The sequence below is a fragment of the Copadichromis virginalis genome, linkage group LG23 (assembly GCF_057382275.1).
Source record: "Copadichromis virginalis isolate Kocher_CV1m ecotype Utaka linkage group LG23, C_Virginalis_male_GT1.1, whole genome shotgun sequence".
Lineage (NCBI taxonomy): Eukaryota > Metazoa > Chordata > Actinopteri > Cichliformes > Cichlidae > Copadichromis > Copadichromis virginalis.
In genome coordinates this window covers 41,860,450-41,882,139 of record NC_140639.1, presented here as the reverse complement: position 1 = coordinate 41,882,139, position 21,690 = coordinate 41,860,450, and the positions used below count along the sequence as shown (strand labels likewise).

The 21,690-nt window shown below is 37.6% G+C and overlaps 1 long non-coding RNA gene across 3 annotated transcripts; it reads left to right on the top strand.

The window, feature by feature from the left end:
* Positions 1-6,568: 6,568 nt before the first annotated feature.
* LOC146681654 (uncharacterized) lies at positions 6,569-9,990 on the top strand. 3 transcript variants are annotated; one of them, XR_014918144.1, is made up of 5 exons: positions 6,569-6,669; positions 7,369-7,434; positions 7,785-7,940; positions 8,393-8,485; positions 8,784-9,990. It is a non-coding gene; the product is annotated as an uncharacterized LOC146681654 (long non-coding RNA). The 3 variants fall into 3 exon arrangements; XR_014918145.1 differs by lacking the exon at positions 6,569-6,669 and adding an exon at positions 6,705-6,825; XR_014918143.1 differs by lacking the exon at positions 6,569-6,669 and having other exon boundaries at positions 6,705-7,434.
* Positions 9,991-21,690: the final 11,700 nt, after the last annotated feature.

Genomic DNA, 21,690 nt, shown 5'->3' with positions numbered 1-21,690 from the left:
TTGGTTTCATCTGACCACATGACATTCTCCCAATCCTCTGCTGTATCATCCATGTGCTCTCTGGCAAACTTCAGACGGGCCTGGACATGCACTGGCTTCAGCAGCGGAACACGTCTGGCACTGCGGGATTTGATTCCCTGCCGTTGTAGTGTGTTACTGATGGTGACCTTTGTTACTTTGGTCCCAGCTCTCTGCAGGTCATTCACCAGGTCCCCCGTGTGGTTCTGGGATCTTTGCTCACCGTTCTCATGATCATTTTGACCCCACGGGATGAGATCTTGCGTGGAGCCCAGATCGAGGGAGATTATCAGTGGTCTTGTATGTCTTCCATTTTCTGATGATTGCTCCCACAGTTGATTTTTTCACACCAAGCTGCTTGCCTATTGTAGATTCACTCTTCCCAGTCTGGTGCAGGTCTACAATACTTTTCCTGGTGTCCTTCGAAAGCTCTTTGGTCTTGGCCATGGCGGAGTTTGGAGTCTGACTGTTTGAGGCTGTGGACAGGTGTCTTTTATACAGATGATGAGTTCAAACAGGTGCCATTCATACAGGTAACGAGTGGGGGACAGAAAAGCTTCTTACAGAAGACGTTACAGGTCTGTGAGAGCCAGAGATTTTCCTTGTTTGAGGTGACCAAATACTTATTTTCCACCCTGATTTACGAATAAATTCTTTACAAATCCTACCATGTGGATTCATGGATTTTTTTTTCACATTCTGTCTCTCACAGTTGAAGTGTACCTCTGGTGCAAATTACTGACCTCTGTCATCATTTTAGGTGGGGGAACTTGCACAATCGGTGGCTGACTAAATACTTTTTTGCCCCACTGTATATATATATATATATATATATATATATATATATATATATATATATATATATATATATATATATATATATACACGTATATATATATTAAACAAATAGTATTGCCTTGTTGCCAATATCAGTAGACTCATCAACCTGAATTGCGTACCATGGTGACTTATTAGTCCTTTTCAGCAACTGTGTCTCAATGTCCTCTGCTATATCCTCAAGTGATGGTGCAAACCGAAAGAGGAATGTGTCTATAGATGTCTATAGATAGACCATGTCTATCTATTTAACAGCAGCCTGTCCTAGAAGTTCATGGCAAATGTCCTTAGCGGCAGGATCAATTCCCCACTGACAGTAAAAGGTTTCTTTGCCTTAGCAAGACGTTTGTCTTTTACCAATTTTTGCTCATTTTTACAAATTTTTGCTAGCTTGTGGGTTGCATTTTTGATGTCGCCTGGCCTAGCAGCTTTTCAAAATAAAGGATCTTTAGACGGATAATAAATTTAAAAAAATTTTATTCCGCCTTTCTGAAGGCCCGGTACCACATGACCCAGTGGTTGGGGAACTCTGGAGTGGAGTAATGACTGAGATTGACAGCAGTAGTGATATAGAGAACAAAAAAGCAGACTAACATCCAGAAAAGCAGGCAGATGACTGATTGCAGATCTTCCTTATTAAAATTATGCATAAGCTTTATATCTACACAGAAACCAAACAAGGGGTAAGTTTTCTACAACTTATCAGAGTAGATTTCATTAAAGCTTAAAGTTATAATTAAAGGCATAACTGCCATGAGTGTTTGAATGCTGTACGCCTGTTCACAGGTAATTCCAATCGTACTCTGGACCTCTTGACTGTGTTTGCTGTTGGTACCTTTTCAGACATATTTTAAGAAATTACCTGACAAATAACATAGCTTGCTATGTGGTTAATTGTTCTAACAGGTTGTGCGTGTGATGCACTCAGAATCAATTGATGGACTTTGCTAAATAAGCTTGCTGGCAATTGCTGATAACAGCACTTCATCTTGTCATTCAGGCCTCTTGATTAGACTTCTGGATACAAAAAGTCTCAAGGGGTTTGGCCACAATGCTTGAATCCATAAACTTTTATATGAAATGTATTGGTTGAACTGATGAAGTTCAAGACTTCCACCCAAGTGACTGGTGTTCAGGCCCTGTGTTTTAGTTTATTTTATGTTTAAATATTAATACTACTTATTTTCAGTTTCAGCCTGGTTAGGTAATTGGTAATTTGTTGTTTTTCTGAACATTTTCATTTAATTTTAAGATATTACATGCCATCAGCGTGTAATTCTGTTTTATATAGGTTTCATGCTTACGTCACATGTCTTGTGGAATTTTACCCAATTAGTTTCCATTTTTACCTCACATTTTGTGTCACTATTTAAACTTTATGGATTAAGGTATTTTAATGTGGAAGTTATCTCTCTCCTTGCACACATTCACACTTGTAAGCTGCCCAGTACAACCACAGTCTGACCTGCTTTCCACTGAGGAGCTCCACAAGAGCAGTTGGGGTTATGGGCCCAGCTCAAGGCCATGCTGCATTTTGAACGAGTTGGGGGCAGGCAGAAAACCTCAGCCATTATTCTTGCCAGGTTTTTATATAGTAAAACTTTTATAGATGGACTATTTTACCCTTATTTTATATTCTGTATAACAAGAAGGCAGCATGTTTACAGCCCCACTGCCATGATGAGAAGGATTTTACACATGACAGAGGATTCTGGAGGCTTGCTTGGGGGCATAAACAAAAGCAATTCAAAAGAGGTTACTTCACATTTCCAGGTAACTTAGCAACTTAGAAACTAGTATTCATATTGTACATATACAGTACATATAGTGTAGTATGAAAGGATAGGAAGGTGTTGCAATATTCATTCCATATGTATCCTTTCATGCTTCTAAACATCACAGCCTAGACAGTGCAGATCTGTTTATGGAGAAGCAAACAAGTGCTGCAAATGTCACATTGAACTTATACTTGCATGTGTAGAGAAAACCCATTTTTACAAATATAAGTCTGGCTACAGTAGTGGGTGTTAGTCTGAGGAGCAACATGACGGGGACAGAGGTGGATACAAATGGTCAGATACGTAGTCCGAAGGAGACAAGCAAGCACGGCACGCGTCTATTGGCAGCAGATCAAACGTGGGAGGACTGTAATCCCGCATAGAGTCACCAAGAAGAAAAAGCAGCAGAATCTCTTGACAGCAGAGGAAAAGCAAAAACAAAAAAAAAAAAAAAAAAAAGAGAAGGATGGAGCACTGGCGGAAAACAAGCGCTGCCAGTAACTAGAGCTTCAAGGCTTATGCCTTCAGATAGAGGAAAAGAAAAAAAAAGTAGAAATCGGACTCAATACAGAGGGAATTATTTAAAGGATAATACAGATGGAAAGGGAAAAAAGGAAGCTGAGAGGGAGAAAAAGGGGCAGGGAATAGTGGAGAAGGGGAAAGATGTGAGCAAAAAGTGGGAGGAAAGAAAAGATGTTGATGAAGAGTGGCAGATAAAATGTAAAGAAAGAGGTTGCGGAGTAAAAAATGGAAAAATGTAGGGCAGTACAGGGAAGGGCTGAATTGCTCCTCTCCCTTGCTAGATAATTACCATGGTGTTGCCCTTAAACAAGGCACTCTGGTGCTGTGCACTATCCAACAGCTCAAGGCTGTGGTTGTGCTGGGCAGTACCCATGTGAGTGGATGCCTCCCCCTGCAGCAGCTTCCCCTCCAGGCTTTATGGCTGTAAATAACGATATACTCTTATAGCTGCAGTATGCAACTCCAGTGGCAATGGTGCTTTATCAACGTGTGTGTATGTGTCTGTGTTTATTTGGTGGATTTCAAGGTTTATTAAGGAGCTTTTATATGGGTGCAGCAAGCTGCTTTGTAACATCAAGGTTAGGCCAGAGACAACAATGTAAGCATGTTGCAGCAAACAAAGAAGTGGTGCATGAAAGCTGTACCAACAGGCAGAGTGGAAAGATGTATGCTTTTCAGCAACTGTGGACACATTTGTTAAGTGAGCTTATACTTGGATTTCAATAACAGATTTTGTTAGCTTTTAATTACAGCTTTTACTCAGATTCATTACCATAAATCTGTAGAATAACGATAAGATTACGTCTTGTGTAATTCCATTCAGAGCTGATAAATTACTATTGCATTTTTTTTTTTTTGCTTTTTTTCTTCTTCTCAAGGCAAGAAAAAAAAGATCAACTCTCACACACGTTTAGATTTAGGGGTGTAGTAAAAGTCCATTCTGCCCCTACTATTATAAACTACATGAATGTACCCTCTAGGGCTAATTAAGGGGCCTTAAAGTAACTATATGCACCTTTGAGGCCAGAAAGGTACATGGAAATCAAACCAGGCAGTACAAAGGCACATATTAAGTATACTTCCAGGTTTTCAGATGCACTGTTGTGTTCAACCAAATTCACAATAAAATTCAGTAAAATATTAATTTTCCTCTTGGATTTTTTCTAAAGGTTTTTTTTTGACCATTTCCTTATTTAAATTCAATGAAAAGCTTTTAACACATTGTGACAAGTTTCAGTTGTGCATTAGCACAGCTGTTGCCTCACAGCAAGGAAGTCCAGAGTCTGAATTTTCTGATTCTTTATTGTAGCCTGCGGCTGATGAATTTTGCTCTAGTTTCCTCATAGAGTCCTGGCACATCCATGAATGATTGTGCAGCATTTTTCAAATTCTATTAACACTAAAACTTTATCTATGTTACATCTGCATATAACTCATCGGTGCATTTTCAGAGTTTGAATGATAAAATGGACTAATATATTTTAACATTTTAAAATCTAAACTCTGAAATGATTGCCAGAAAATTCCTTTTTTTAATTAATATTTTTAAAACTTCTAACAAGACTGAAGTTTTTTATCATATTTGCTGGGAGAAAAATCCCACTGATAATGTAGAAGTCTAAAACATTTACAAAAACTATTGTATCAAATATGATCAATGGGCGTCAGTTCTATTTTTCTTTCTTTAACATTCAGGTACAAAACTGTGAACAAATGTCCAAGAATGTAAGGTAGGCTACAAATCAAGGGTTTAGTATTTTGAAGGAATTACCCCCTTATAAACTGTTCAGTACAATAAAGTACTTCATTTTTTGAGCACGTCTTTTTATTTTTTGGGTATACATCATATACTGCATCATTATTTATCTGAAAGAAAATAGTGTGTTATGCCACAGTCACACAGGCCTAAAGTCTGATTAAGATAAGACTGACCTCCTGACAACCATCAGTCGTTCAAGATAAAATTGTATTTCCTTTATTAGTTAAGTGGTTACTGTGAAATCAATTGTTAAAGTCCTACCCACACAGGCCGGGAGACCAATTGGCAACCACAGATCGCTAGTGAAAAATATGTGTTTCTTGACCAGTTGCTGAGTGGTTGCAAGATCTTGTTTGCGGTCACTAGGTGAAAGTGGGGGTTATATGTTGCTGTACTAAGACCCTATCCCATATCAAAGATGAACATGGTTACTTTCAGTTTGCATCCCACTTTTTCAAATTTCACTTGGTTAGTTTGCAAGCGTTTGAAGTCAGAGATCAAAAGTAAGATTTTGCTTTACTTTCTTTGTGACCAATGGAAGGATTTGCAATTTTTTACTTATCACTACAGTCCCTCTAAGAAAAGAATTGTTAGGTTTCCTATTTGCTGTAAAACTAAGTGGTGGTGATACTGAAGTCATGTGTGCGTGGATTTATTTATAGCCAAATGTTAAGTGGCGTCAACGTGAAAAGATTACCTTGCTGAACAAAACAAATGTATAACATTTAATTTTAGAAGAGAAAGTCCTGTTGGTTTTTGGTTAAGTGAACCACAGCAATGCTGAATTCCAGGTTGGCCTATAGAACACCTGCAGAACTCTAGACCACGTCAACTTCATTTGTATGTGCATTAACAAAGATGTCGTGTTCACTTTGGTGTTGGTGTTGAAAGGTAGGAAGGAGATGATGAGATGCATTCTTTAACATCAAATTCAATTTCAGTCTCTTTTGATGTCTGTTGAGGACTTTTTTTTTAAATTCCCTCTCGGGCTGTGATTTATCATCAGGGAGCATATCATTTCTAAAATGAAATTTATTTTTGGATCAGCAGATCTATATCATGTCAGAGCAGATCAAAGGGAAATTTGGTCGGAATTCCTTCAAAATAGAATCTTTGGGTTGTGTAGCATCAGTAGTCTTATCTGATCAGGAAAGAGTTAAGTGTGTTTTTGAGTGAGTGGGTGGAAAGGGGATAGAGGCAGAACATAATGGCACTGAAAGGTTGTGTGGGCATAACGTGCTTGGCTGTGTGCGGGTAATGTGTTCCTTAGACAATCGTGATGAAAAGTACGTCTTTGCACAAGGTGCTTGATGGTGTTTGTTATAATTCTGAAAGGAACACATTAAATACGAGAGTGAAAAGATAAAATCAATCTCCTTGTCTTTGTACTGTGAGTAAACCTACACTCAAAAAAATGAATGAGGTGGATTGTTCAGTGTATATTAATTATTTATTTTCATTTTACTTAAAATATATGTTTTTGTTAAGTTAACATATGTTTTTCTAATCAAGTCTACGTAATTGTGTCTATTATTCAACGTACATAATACTAATGTGTTACTTGATCGCATAACATTTAAGTTAAGTCAATGAGGATCGATATACCTTGTATATCCACAAGGTGGCAGTAATGCAAAAACAGTTGTAATGAAACCGCGCAGAACAAGGTTTCACGGCTTGTGCCTGCTCATGCGCAAGACTTCAAATTTAACTGAAAAAGGCTGTTTTGGCGCCAAGCTGCTGTTTCTTTGAGAGGTAAGACCACTTTTTTCTTTGACTATGTAGTGTAGTATCTATATGTCCAGCATGGTTATATTTTGCGTTTGTCTTACAAGACATGTTATATCGTTTGCGTGTGCTTGTTTTACATTAGTTTTACTGGGTCCTGGACATGCTTATTTTGTGGACTGTGTAAGAAACATTTTTATTGTTTTTTGTTTTATTAAGGGATTAGCTACAGGGGTTCATGGGGTTATTCTTTCAAGGGGTTATTTTTCCATTTGCTTTCTTGGGATTCCTTTTCTGTAATCCGAGAGTCGGAAATATCGAATAGGATAGCAAGGATAGCATAAAGTGACATTTAAAATCCAAAAAGTCAAGGGCGAAAGCCACTGTGACACCATTGTTCTGCTCTATCAGTAATCTGTATTATGTAAAAATGGTCTGTAAATACAGCATGTTTCCTAGCGGAGTTATACATATCAATGTAGTTATAAATTACAGTTTGTGAAAGTACACACTTAATTTTTTTAATAAAATTATTCAAGACATATGAGTGGACAGACAATGGAGGACGACAGACCTGGTGATAATTGCTTCTATAGAAAGTTAGCACATGGCAGTGTCAATCTCTTGCTTTTCTTCTGAGTAGTATTTTATTTAGTTGTAATTCAAACAATAATTTGCTTCTTGAAATTAAGTAATGAATTTCTTGTTTTACTTTATAAATCTCAGATCCTGCCTTTACCTGCTCCCTCCTATACTGATGTGGTGTATGTGGTATTGCTGAGCTTGTATGTGGTATGTGAACTGTTATACTTTTAAAAACAAAACTGTTTTATAAGTTAAGTTTTCTTTTGTGACCCATCCCATGCCCCTGTTATTTCGTCTCCACATCTGAACCATGGTAAAGGTTGCAGTTCAAGGGCCTGAGGCATGAAATTCTTTTCAGATCAGCTGTGATCAATATTTTTTGGAACTTGATAAATAACAATAAAAGCTGTAATGGCTCCATTAGCATTTTGTGTAAATGTTTGTGTTAAAATTATAGCTTTAATGAGGTCTTACTACATTAGTTTTAGTTTGTATATGTGTACATATAGTATGTATATTTACAGTACAGTATGTTGTGTTTGTTGACATATTTTCAGGTGGAAGCAGAATATGTGAGGATTACTACTGCTGCACATGTTCCAAGGCTTTTTACACAACTTGACCAATACACTGACCAGCTCATAAAAGTCTTCAAGAAAAAAGGAGGCGTTGCAGGGAAGAAAATTAGACAAACTTTGGCCCCAGCCACACAGGTGCGTTATTCTGTTGGTAGCAAAATATTATGGCTAATAAGATCATTTTCAAATTTAAACAGCTAGTGTATGGTAGCTGCACAGTGCACTTACATTTATATTAAGCAAGACAAAGTTTGGTACTCAAAACGTTGGAAAATTTAAATTACCTAAACATATGTAAAATCTGATCCCTTGATTTAGGTTAAACCAGAAGTGAATGTTTTTATGTTATGTTTTGAATGCAAAAAAGATGATGTATTAGTTTGTCTTTACCTCCATTATGGACATATATAATGTGGTGGAAACCCTGCCCAACAGGTTAACTATTCATGTCCATGTGATGATTAGTTGGTCTTGTGTACATGTCTATCTGTGCAGTGGCTATGTCATTCATTTTGCGTATAATGTGAGTTTCTGTCATCCTAAAGTATTTCTGTTTTCTCTTCCTGTATCTCTGCCACTCTCTACAGAAGGAAACCATTGAAAAGGGGAGGGAGTGTGTCCTCAGGGCACTACCTTTTTACCTGAATGAAGACCCAAGCATCCTCTTCAAAGAATAATTGGTTGGTAATTTTAGTTTAGTTTTTTATCTGTATTAAACCAAATTTTGAATAACTAATGTTGTTGCATGTTGTAATGTTGTTGTTGTTGTAATTTGCATGGAACCTGTTTAAATGTTTTGGGAAATCTTCTTGTATACCCAAACTATTTATATTTATCGTTGAATCTGTAGTCTGAAATAGTGGCGCACTGGGGTGCATGTTCCTAATATTGTGTTTACGTCATTAAAGGGTAGCTTTGGCCCTTTTTCTTTCTTTTTTTTAAAACTGGATGCCATTTTTCTATGTTTTTGTGTCTAAGCTACAGCTGTTCAGAGGGAGCTGGAACAAATTACCCTTGCTATCTTTACCATCGAAAGAGCTGATGCCAGCACTCCTCCAGCCGATGTGGGTATAACCATCTAGTGTGTCCTGCATGACCTGGAAGACCTGGCCTCTGCATGTGCACTCTTAATGGGTGGGATATATGCACTGAATCTCAGTTAACCTCAAGACTGAAAGCTAAGAGACAATCAAAAGTATTGAGATTTAAAGGATTTAATTGAGAGATGATACTGCACCAGAAATGTTGAAGGGTGGTGTGTATATTAGCGTTCAAGGCATATTGTTATGAGGTGGAAATATGTTCATATTCAGTTTGTGTTACATTGTGTGCATTGTAAAGGTAATTGCAATACATACTAAAAATAAGGGTAAGTTAGGAGGTTGATCTGATATCCCCGTGTTGGTGTTGTTCCCAGATCATCATACTAAATGTTGTTCCAGGATCAACATTGCAAGTGACCAATCAGAATGTTGTGACGTCATACTTTTGCGACTTCGGGAAAAACCAGCGTAAAACAAAAAACTGTACTTAAGCTGCGTGAAACCGCCTCTGTCCGCCGATCAACTGACCCTAACCCTAACCCTTTAATAAACAGTAAGCAGAATTGATATTGTCCTTGCAACATTGGAATTTCATAAATGCACAAATGGCTTGGAATAGAATAACGTCACAACAATGTGATTGGTCACTTGCAATGTTGAACCTGGAACAACATTTTCATGATGGTCTGGGAACAACACCAACACGAGGATATCAGATCATCCAAGTTGGGAATGCAGGATGAATGTATATTTTGTGGACTTTTAAAGACGAACAATTGTTTCCATGTTAAAATGTTTACATCTGAAGTTTTTTGCCCAAACACTGGTAAAATAAATGTTGACAGTGGCAAGTGTTAAATGGTTACTGCTGTGCTGTTGCAAAAAAACTGAACGCTGACAAGCTGTTTTATTGTTAGACCATAATCTTGGCATGTTTTGTTAAAGTTTTATTTGGGATGGTGATGTAATTTTCTTTGATTGCTAATATCAGTGGACTATTTATTATTATTATTATTATTATTATTATTATTATTGTTGTTGTTGTTGTTGTTACATAATTTTTTTTTTTTTAAATTGTGGCTGTTGAGGTGGACACTTCACTTTGCATTGTTAAAGGAAAGCACTTCATTGGCATTGTGTTACTGGACTGACCCTAAGCAATCATTGCAAATAGCAACTTTGCTATCCATTTTAGACACTAAAAGAAAAAAAACACTCACAGACCTTACTAGCATCACATGTGCATAACTCAAGTGTCATCTTATCAATGTGTTATGTGATCTTCAATGCGTTTTTTTTTTTTTTCTTCTATTTCTGGTAGATACAGACATTTAATTTAAAGTCTTGATGTTGCATCTGTCTACATACTGTTAATTACTAACCCTAATGAGCTGTTGTGTTTTATTTTGGACTGGGTTTACACAAATGCTCACTGAATGTGTTGGCAATAAAATAAATTTTAAAAAATAAGTTGGATGTACTTAATTCATTTGTGTGGAACCTGTTGACAAAATAGATTTAGGTAAAACTAATTAATAAAGCACAAGGTGGCTGAAAATATAATATTTGAATTAATCTAACTTAAATTTAACATTTTACTGCCACAAATAAGAAATGTGTTGAAGTAACTAATCTAAACTATCTAACCTGAAAATATATCATCTATGTTCATACAACATAACTTGATTTAGTTAGTCTTAAATATGTCTTGTTAATCTTAAGTAGTTTTTTTTAAATTAGATGAACTAAAGATTTTTGCTTTAAACTAACATAATTCAATTTCGTGGAACCTGTTGACAAAATAATTTTAATTAAAGTCAACGTTTCATTTTTTTGAGTGTAAAGGAATCTATTGTGGTCCTTTCAAATTCCACATTTTTACTCTTCTTCTCTGTAGGAGTAGCTCTCCACAATTCACAGATCAAAATAATCCTTATTTTTTCTCATACTGAGCTTTTGTGCAATCTTCAGCACATCCACTGCCTGATACAATCTGTTTTAGCTTCCTTCTCCTGTGGTTTAAGGCAACTTTTTTTGATTGGCTGCTCCTCATAAGTGGGTGTGGCATCTTAGCCACACAGCACCATATTGGGGATATCCACTCTTACTGGCATTATAAAGGCCAATTAGTAGAACGAAATAAGCCGAAAACTATGCACGTAGAGCAGTCTGAATCAGGATCTTTTTCCTCATTGTGTTAAATGTATCCAAGTTTAATACAACCTACCTTTATTCATTGTAGTAATCACTGGCAATTGCTATTGTGTCACTCAGAGTCACAATTTCACATATATTTAATTGTAGCCTTCCACCCACATAAAGTAAACAATCCCTTATTGGCTTCTCACACACACGTCAACAATTCAAAAACCAACAAAAACCAACAAACACTCACTCTCTGAGCAGTATTTAATTTTCAGGGAATCGTATTGAATTTTGTATATATTCATTTGCTTTTACTGGTTCTTTTTAAACATACTTTAAGAAGTTTGTAGAGCAATAAAAATCAGGGCAGCATGACAGATTTTTACTTAGACTCTGACATACACAAACATTAAGTAGTAGTAGGTAATGGATGATGGGTATTGATTTGTAAATACTGGACACGAATAACTTGAGCTTATTATATGATATTATGCAGATGGAATAGAGATAGAACACGTTTTTGGCTCATCTTGAAAAGACGTAAAAGATCGGAGGTCAAATGTGACATATATGCGAATGCAAACTATAATGTGATATTTTAAATCCCCATATATCAGTGTTATATCAAATAAAGGCAGTAGAATTTTTAGCATAGTAGTTTTAAAGATATAAGACATTTCATGAAGCATGATCTAGTGATAGTTTGACCTTATTTGGCTTGAATAAGAGGTCAGAGGACCAAAGTAACAGAATATTTAGAATCTATATATATATTATTTCTTAAGTGTGTTGTCAATACATGCAATGGCAGACACTCTGACCTTCAGAGTAATGTCTTGACCTTGAAAGAGAGGTCAGATGTCAAATGTGACATGTTATTTTAAGTCTTTAAACAGGACTTTCTATATGTTGACACCAAACTTGTAACAAGTTCTAAGGTTTTTTTGTCACTTTTAGGCCAATAAATCATTAAGTTGGCCTTGAAGACCTTGGTGTGTGTGAGCCAGATTTTAATGGATTGTTATATGACCCCCACTACGCAGCTACAAAATGTTCAAAATCCATTCAAAACAGTTCGAGCCTTTGTGTTTACAGACTGACAAAATGGCACGAAGAAAACCAAAAACCTGGGTGATAACTAATTGTAGAATGAGAATTTTAGAAACTTACAACTTACTTACTTTTAAAGGCAGTTACAGTGCCCCTTTTCAGCCAGTTCCCTCAACTGATTTGCTCCATCTTTCCATCTATATATAAGGGTTCTCAATGAAATTAGACTTAAGAGTTAAACTTGGCCATATCCTTCAAATTTAGTCCCAAATGATAGCTTTTGTCAGGCGGTATCTTCTAAGTTTCTGGTGCAATCAGTTGCCTCCTCTTGGAAACGTACAGCTTGGTTCAAAGATGATTGGCTTCCACGTTTGGAGAGATATTTTGAGATTACTTTGATCCAGACTTAGAGTAGAGAGCAACTTACCAAAAGGCGAACATTTTAAACAGATACTAAAAATAGGCAAAATGAGGTTAAAAATTCATAATATGTCCTTTTTAATGAATTAATGTAGTATTTTAGAAGTAGTTTCAGAGAGACACTTCAGTTATATTTTAATGCCACAAATGTACATGTATACATTTTTTCCACTCAGTCCAGATAGATGTGTTTCAATGATATATGTGACATTTCCCCAAGGAGACCGCTTTTAAAAGAGTAATCCATTTTTTTTCTCACAAACCACAGAGACCAAACACAATGAAAAGCACTCACTCATTGTCTTTCACCTTAATTAAGCCATCCATCACTGGCTGTCTGATGCAAGGGAATAGTCCTGGGCAGAGGCAAGAGGAGACAGTGACGGTAAACTCCCACCAAGCTCTCTAATATGGGCATCATTAAAAGTAAAGACCAAATCCTCAGCGATTCTGTTTTTCAGGCGAAATTCTTTGGCCGTGTTTGTTGTTTTGTGTGCTCGGAGGCGTTCGCGAGAATGACAAACAGTCCAGCAGGGATCTGAACCAACAAGCAGACAATCACATGGAAAGGAAGGAGATAATGGAAGCTGGATTTGACTGCCGTGGTAGATGATTGTGGCATCACATGTTTGCACCAACCTGTTTTTTTCCCCTGTCAGTCATCTGCTGTAGAAACTGCTCATATTTACAAGTATGTACTCTTACTATAGATATGCCTTCTTGTGGACAAAGTGGCACCATGTCAAGCGCGCAGATAATCAAACATATATGGACAGACATTTGTCAAAAGGGACAAGTATGTACACAGACACACACACACACACACACCTACACACACAGAAAATGTCTAGTGAAACTCCCCAGAGATTTTTATCTTGTTTTCCCATGAGAGTCACTCCTCACTGTCTGCCACTGATCTGATCAAAGTAAACCAGAATAAAATTTGCTGAATTTAGCCCTCAAATTTGTCAAATCACTATTTCCAGCTGCCGCTTGTATCTCTCTTACCCCACTGAAACTTGTCACTCACTATCAGTGAGCGATGAACCCAGATAAAAACTCAGCAGGTGTGAGTGTAGAAGGAAACTGGCACTGAAGGTGAAGAATGTATGTCAGTATTAGGGGAGCTGTTTTTTATTTTCCTTAAAGACTCATTCTGTCAAGGTCTGAGCATTATATCCAACCCTCCCAACATGTGTCGCCTGTCACTCACCATCATTGTTGCAGCCATTGAAGATCACTGGTGACTTGAGTCATAATACATATTGAAAACGGGCTGTGTATGCAGGTCACAACAATGTTTGTTAAATGCTTTTTCAGTCTCTCTGTTGTGTTTTCTGCCATTTTGCATATTACTGCTGTGACCCAGTTTGGAAGTTGATTTAAAAGGAGGTCATATTAAGTTTATGTGAAATGTAAGGAGATTAAATTTAAAACAAATGCTTATGGGAGAAAGACAAGTATAGCATTTCAGCTAAAAGGTGACACCAATTTATGCTATAATTATGTTTTTGCACTAACACTTAACACTAATCTTTATTTTTTTCCTTCTTCATACCTTCACCGTGTGTGATGTGAGAGGTTAAACCCTGCAGATGTGACAGTAGCTAAAGCACCCAGCGGCTGTTTGCCAGCAACCACTGAACAACAAAACTACTGTAGAAGAGTGCGCTCCTACCAGATGTCTGTACTACAGTGGAGGATTTCATCTAGCATCAGGATTAACCATGCCATAATCCTTGAACTTCTGTGCACAGTAGGTTTTTCAATAGCATCAACACTGTTTTCTTTATTATCTAATGATTTGCATTTCCCCGATGAGCAGTGAGAAATATAAATTCTTTACTGGTTTCAAATGATCAGTAAAGTACAGAAATTTGCATATAGTAGGTCTTGTCCCATGTTACTTAACTATGAGCAACTCCTTGTTGCTCATAGTTAAGTTGGTTCATTGGTTCTGTTACTAATTAGCTAACATAAACTCATTTAAGTCTATTGATCATAACCAACCAACCAACCAACCCAATGACATAACGTTCAGTAGTGACACAAGATGGCATTAAAAACTTTGACTTTAAGCATTTATTTCTGAAATCGTGCTTCACAGACAGTATTACATCTATGTCAGTTTTTGAGAGCAGGGCAGAGTGGTGTAAATTAGCCTTTGTATCCATAGTGTTTCATGTCCCCTTTAATCTAAGCTTTAATTGTACGACTATTAATATGTGTTATTAAGCCCCATAGCAATTAAGCCATAGCGAGTTTTTTAACTGTAACAGATGTCTTATTATTTTTGAAATGCATTTAGAATATGTAGTGAGTGTGATCACAAAGGCTAGATTTGGTGAAGGAAGGAAAGATCTAACTGAAAAGATAATGAACGCCTGAAGCCCTTAGTTGTAATCTAGTTGACCTTTAGAAACTTATAAGGCCATACTACAATTCCACCATGGTGTTTGTTTGGCCTAACATCTTTGAATTTGCTGTAGCAAACAGTCCTGCCTTGCTAGTTCTATAGTAGCCTAATATTTCCTGCAGAGTCGTGCCTTATTGGAGTGCAGTGCTATGAGCATGAAGCCATATGTGCACCTATGACCATATTAACCTATCCAAATGTTCAGCAGCCACCAGAGTGAGATTATACCACCCAGCCCTTTCACTTTTAAAACACAGCACTTATGGGATGATCTGAAACTGCAGACCCATATACGCACTGATCCAAAGACAGTAGGGAGGTAGGGAGGAAGCAGATGTAAAGGGTAAAGGTCAGTCATTATTCAGGTGTTTTGGGGTTTTTTTATGCTGTAAGTAACGTTACTGGAGTGTCTTCATGCATATAGCAGCATGCCTTCCTCCTCTATCTTCCTGCTTGTCTCTCTGTCTTATATGCTCCCACACATGGAGATACACGTGGGTGTTCACAAGTGGAAAAAAAGCAGCAAACTTCACAAGTAATCACAATCACTGGGTATTTAGGGATTCTGAGCATTGATTTACCTAAATTACACAGTGCAATAAGAGATCTGCGTCTTTCCACAGGCCTCTGAGGGGGATTCAGCTAGGAGATGTATTTTTTACCATACTTAGGGCTTCAATCTGTTCAAGCAAACAATTATATGTTCAGCAATGAAAAACCTTATAAAGACTGTGTTATATTATGCTGTAATCTGTCACGCTGGGACACATGAACCTGCCATTCCAATCAATGACTCAGTGTTTTGATAAACTTTTGTTTTAGTGTACACTGTTTTGTGCACATTTATTATACAAGCAGCTGTTTCTGCTAGCTAAATCACTGGCATGGTAACTCAAAGCAGTCATTCAAAGCAGCCAGCATAGCAGTAGAGAAGAAAAAAAGTGTTCAAATTAAGTTCAGCAATTTGGAAAAAGCTTTAAAGCTAAGCTGGAAAAAATGTACTAACTTGAAATGAAATTTCAGCTCTGGACCTGTCTCCATAGGAGACAGAAATCAGCTTTAGAAAGCTGATGCTGGAAATATTCAGTTAGATTCAGGTGAAGGGGAATATTTGGAGAGAACAGGGAGGAGTCAAGAAACACAATGCCAGTACACTGGCATGTGAATTTCTATTATGTTCTAGGCCCAATCAGGCCCAATCAGACGCCACAAAGACTGCATAGAAAAGAGCCATGACTGTGCATTTGCATTCTGATCTCTTTTGGATAAAGTCTAGAAAAGTTCAGGGCCACCAAGCAGTTTGAAAAAAGCTTGTTAGCATATTGTTCGTGACCACAAAAGAGACTAAAATATCTCCTATAGTGAGATTTGACTTATAATTGATAGAAAAATTTAAATGACTAGTGATTTGCTTGACAGATTTCCACAGGAGGCAGTGAAGATTAGTCTGAAACACTGCTACATGGGGAGGTTACCTTGTTTCTCTGTTGAAAGTCACGTCTTTATTATCAAGTGTCCAAAGTATTTTGTGAAATATTCAAATCAGGGTCGATATATTCCCAAGCTTTTGCTGTGCATTTACCACTTCAGCAGTGCATCTCGCTGAAGCTACTACTTGCTTTCACCACCATTCAGGTTTGTTTGCTTGTAGAGCTGTAAGGCCAAAGTCGAGTGGTGCCCAATAAATTACCTTAATACAGTGAATTCAGATGTCCTAAACTCTTGAAGGATTTGCATGAATTTACTCAACTGACGAGCACAGGATTGTCTCTGACAATAGGGGCTATTCGACCAATGCTTCTAAGAAGATATTTGATAATCTTCGCTGGCTACATCACCAAGGGAATACAAGAGTGAGAATGAGTGAACACGTTCATTTCTGGAAGGCCATATCCACAGATAGAGCAAAAGGAGATTACTTTTTTAAAAACAGACGTAATTAGAAATAACCCTTATGGAGCAGGGCAAGTGTGGTAACTTGTTAAAATTAATGATGGGAACAGCACTAGCTGAATTGGTGGATTTTCTTGTTGTTATTTTCTGTTCACTATTAATATTAAATTGTGCAATTTGTTTTTTTTATGTTTCTCTTCTTTTGAAGCATACTTTGTAGTCCAGGTTCAGATGTACTAGTGCACTACAGTGGCATTTTGTGTCTGTATCGCTGCATTTCCTTGTGAGTTGCCATGCCATTTCAATAATCATGCTTGACTTGGTGCAAATGGGAAAAGAATGTTAGAAGAGTCTCAAAGTATTTTGCCTGTAGCTACTTCCCTCAACAGGCTGTTCAGGAGTAATGGTGTGTTACATAAAAGAGGTGACACATGATCCCGGGATATACCTGCAGAGGTAACATCAGGGAAAGTAACCATGGGGAATGTCGAATCCTTTGACACTGATGTCATCTCCGATGAAAGTCTACCAAATGACTTGGATTCTGTGGTTCTTTCTGTGTATTCCGATGCCGACTTAGTGGTGGACACAATGAATACTGAGTTGAATGATGCCTAGTGTGATTAAATTTGACTTAATCACATTTGCATATGTTAATGGAAGCACAGACTTATAGTATATTCTACTCAAGAGCACTCTAAGTCCAAAGAGATGACACTGATACGGTAACCTGGGGAGCATTTTATTATTGCACAACTGCAGAGCCTTTGATTTTGTGTTGTAATTTTTTGTAATTAGAGCTGATTGATAAAACATAATTGCATTGTAATAAAGCAGTGCATGCTACATCCATATGAATAAGCCACTCAGGTAAAATGGGGACCTGACTAATCTGAGTTTACACATCAAAGTCTGTTTAAAGTCCTTTTATAGTACTACTGCGTATGTGAACAAAGTTGTGTAAAGCCTTCTAAAGCTCCAGAGGGATGTCACTGGAAGACTACAAGTTTGAAAATGAAAATGAAAATCTAGGGGTATGGAGCTAGAAGAAAGATGCATGGCATATTGGAATCTCCAACTGAACTGATGATCAGGAAGAGTGTCAGAATAGTGATTTCAGGTCTGCTGTATCAATTTTAAACTCTTTTGTCGGTCTATTGTCAGTGCTATGTTCAAGTGAAATGATTATGCTTTAGTTTCCATGTTTAAATTGGCAAAGTAGACTGGGGCTGAAGGTGATCTGGAAAACAATCCAAACAGTAAACTACAGGATATGTTGTAGCCACTTACTTACTGACTCACCAGTTTATCATTTATGAAGGTGGTTATATCACAATGCCATGATGCATCAGGCTGTGAAAACACTGCTTTCAGTCCCAACACATCACATGTGCATGTTTGTAGAGGGAACCTCTGTTGTCTCTTTAAAGCTACATTTTTCACTAAACCTAACCAATGAATTGACAGCAAAGCTAATCAAAGAGTAGGGCGTTGTTGACTGATAAACTATTCTACCTTACTTTACCCTCCAAGTCCAGACTTATATGATTTGATTGCACCTGTGATTTTTAGTTTTCAAGTTTCAAATTGATTGAATTGGAATTGATCTACAAAAGTTTATAATCCCCACACTTAGTAATCCAGAAATTTGAAATCACAGTTGTGTTGTATGTAAAAGGACCTTTAGGCTGTGTACAGACCATGGCCTGTAAAAAGAATTCCATTGGTTTTGGCATTTTAAAACCCAAACATCAGCATTTCAGCCAGGTTAGGTACACTTTGGACTAGAGCAGGGGTGTCAAACTCAAATACACAGTGGGCCAAAATTCAAAACTGGAACAAGGTCGCGGGCTAACATTAATATTTATTGAAAAAAAAATCTTCCTCCAGATTTATGAATGAATCTCTTCTTATGGACTCAAACAAGTTTTGCTGAAAAACTGAATATGGAACAAGCAAAGCTTAATACTAAACAATATATATATTAGCTGTGTAATACCAGTAGGCCAGCTCTAATAATAATTTGGTATGGCATCGCGGGCCAGAGTTTGACACCTATTGACTAGAGGGTGGAAGGTCCAAGTTACCAGCTAATGCTAGCAAGCTGCTTCTAATAACTCTTCAGGTGCAAAGCATAGAGACACATCCCTTTTAATTAGTGTACAGGACACTAAACTAAAGGAACTTTATGAATTGTCTAAACAACACAAACAAAACTACATTATTTGTCAGAGAAAGTTAGCAGAGGTGAGAACTAGGTAATTGGCTGATTGACTAGAGCTGCTTGTGTCAAGACACCCATCGTTCAAAGCACCCACACCCCAAGCTGTAAAGATGTGCATTTTAAAATGTGATTCTGTGTGGATTGATTTACTTTCGGAATTGGCCTCAGGTAGCCATTGTAGGAACTGCAGTTTTGGCACTTTGACAGCAGCTTCGTTTTCCAACCCCAGATGCTGTCACTTTCACTAGATAATTTATTAGCTGCCATATTCCCTTATCATTCCCACCAAGATACCTATTTGTTAGAATCTTCTTTTGAAGGTAGGGTTATTTATTTTATCTTGTTTCTGTTTTTTCAAACACATAGTGAGTTCCCCATAGGTACATCACTGGCCACTGTAAAAATTCTGTGAATTTAGCAAATCTGCTAAATGTGCGATATCAGCATCCACCTATTCTCCCTCAGTCCCCAGAGATTCCACTCATCGTTTCCCCCTGAGGATTTAATCTATGTTCTGTACTCTTTCTAGCACAAAAAGCATCAAAACATTTTAATTCTTATGAACGTGCGTCCCGATCCACCACTTTAAAGGTGCTATTTATTCCACAGGCCAGGTGTTCAGTTAAATAACCCCCCTTCAATAATAATTTAGGAAGTTGTGCATAAAGAGGATGGAGTGTGTATGATTTGGATCTTGTGCAACATGCTCTTAGGACGTGGCGGCAGCCATCTTAATGAGTTTGTAGCTTATCATCAGTCACAAGAGAAAGCAAATCAATCACTTCCCTTGCATAGCATTGGCTGGGTGGGAGGAGGCAAGGAGAGAGAGAAACTGAGGGAAGTAGAGATGTGACATGAGAGAAAGCTCGTCAGTCTTCGGGTGTTGTTTACCACAACAACCCTCTGCCAAGGATTTTCCTGAGGGACACTTGTTTTAATAAAAACAGGCCCCATATTAAATTCTAATCCATTAGTGTGGCTGGCGAGCTCTGGCTATGCTTTATCAAACTATTGGAATAGATGAATGTTCCTTCATTATCACGGCTGGACTTTCAATAAACAGCGTCCAGTCCACTCTCGTGCCAGGGTCACGTCGGAATTCACAGCGCACCTTTTCCGTGAATAATGCAGCTGTTTGTTATGAAAGCTCTTGCCAATTTATTGCTAAAAAGGTTGTGTCAAGGACGTTTTGACCATATGTGCCTTTATAGCTGTGAGGTTATTTGACATCCTGAATCAATCATGCCATTGTCTCTCCTCAATGACATTGCACTATGTTCAGCCTATTTTTTTTTTCAAAAGCAGGATATAAATATATTTAAGAATGATCAAAAAGCGCACGTCATGATGAATGTGACAGCCGCTGGCTCTCTTTTCATTAATTGCAGGTCAGAACCCCCATTTTAAGACACAGACTCTATAACTGCAGGCCTGGCTGCTCATTACTCACCAGATTTGTCAGCATGCATTTTCACATCAATATTAAGCATGATATTACGTTATACGAGACGTAAACAGAGGCAATAGCTGCAGTGCGGAAATGGCTGAAGAGCCTTCTTCTTTCCTCTGGGCAGCTGACCATCAGAAGTGTTTTTTTAAGAGTTAGCCCTCAGCGTGATGAACAGGGATGAAGAGCAGGACATCGATAACAGGAACTGGCGGTGGAGTGGATAATTAGCCTTAAAAAGGAACAAAGGATCAATACCTTCTTCCCTTTGCCAAGAGTTTGTTCATGGGGAAAACAGGTTCAGGCATCCAGTGCAGGACCATCATCTTGTAGGGGTGACACGAGGACAACAGGGAGATCTATCATGTCGACCGAAAGAATGGATATACAGTAATGGAAGCTCAGATTTTTTTTTCCGACCTCCTTTTTAAATTAAGCAGCCCTGCTGATGCAGCGACGCTCTAGCCCACAGAAAAGTTACACTCGGAGTCATGTGGCACAAATGAAGGACAGCTGTGGTTAAAGCTTTCTATTCACTCTGCTATTATAACCATAAATCATACGGTGAATGCATAAAATTTAAAAACCACTTTTGATAAAATACACTGATGAGATGGAAAAAGCCACTGTTCCTTTACATTTTCCTTTATTAAATCTATATATCAAAAGCCAAAGATGTACTGGAGAGAATATTAATATACGGTTATTCATTGCTATCTTATCTCTCTTTTTTTTTTCTTTCTTTAGGAAATTATATTCAGCTGAAATCCTGATATAAACCTCTTTTGATTTGCTTTCTGTGTTGTGAAGGCTTCACCACACACAGTGCTGTATATTTAAGGGGAAGCATTTGGCAGCTACTTTTGTACATGCATGTGATTGACACCATACCTGACATGATCTGACAAGGTAAATCCCAGCCATCTGGTTCTCTAGGCAGGTTAAAACAAATGCCATGAATGATTTAGGCACACTCTGCTGCCCAGGTCTGACCATGATACTGTAACTAACTTCTTCACAGAACAATTATTTCAAAGTTAGAGAGTACCAAATGGTTTTTGGGTTTTTTTGTTGTTTTTTGTTCAGCACAACTTTTCTTTAAACACATGTGAGCATGAGGATCATGGAATTTATCACATGTGCTGATTTATCACAACACCTCAACATGCAGCTCAAAGTGTATTGCAAGGTACAATAATACAGAGAAACCCCCCTACGAGCAAGCACTTGGTGAAAGTGAGAAGAAT